We start from the raw sequence: 441 nt of genomic DNA, 5'->3' as shown, positions 1-441 counted from the left end.
CCACAAAATCTAATGGGTTCTTCCGTGGCCCTTCCCTCATCCCTCAACCAAGTTTGGTGCAAATCAGTTCAACCTTTTGAGTTGTCCTGCTGTCCTCAAACCCATTTAGCATTTTTTCCATCAGTCTGTCCGAAACACAGATGAGCTTGTCCCTCGGGTTCACTGTCCTTTTTCTAAGCTAAAAAGCAATTTGAAATATTTGTGATTCAACAGTAATTACACAGAAAAACTACAGCTCCCATAAACATTTACCAGTGTAGCAGTGCAGGATCTTGCATCATACCCTGGTTTCATCTGTATCTATAAAATCCATAAAATCTACCTCTTCTGAAGTCTGTGTTCAGTCCTCCCAGTCAGGTTTTCTTACTTTTTGGGCAGTTTGACCTGTCGGTCACTGCTCTACATGAAAACTCACTAAAGTCACTGTAGTCATCCACTGGG

The sequence above is a fragment of the Seriola lalandi genome, unplaced genomic scaffold (assembly GCF_002814215.2).
Source record: "Seriola lalandi dorsalis isolate HSWRI2012SDOR001 ecotype SW California unplaced genomic scaffold, Sedor1 jcf7180002050994, whole genome shotgun sequence".
Lineage (NCBI taxonomy): Eukaryota > Metazoa > Chordata > Actinopteri > Carangiformes > Carangidae > Seriola > Seriola lalandi.
This window is presented reverse-complemented; position numbering follows the sequence as displayed.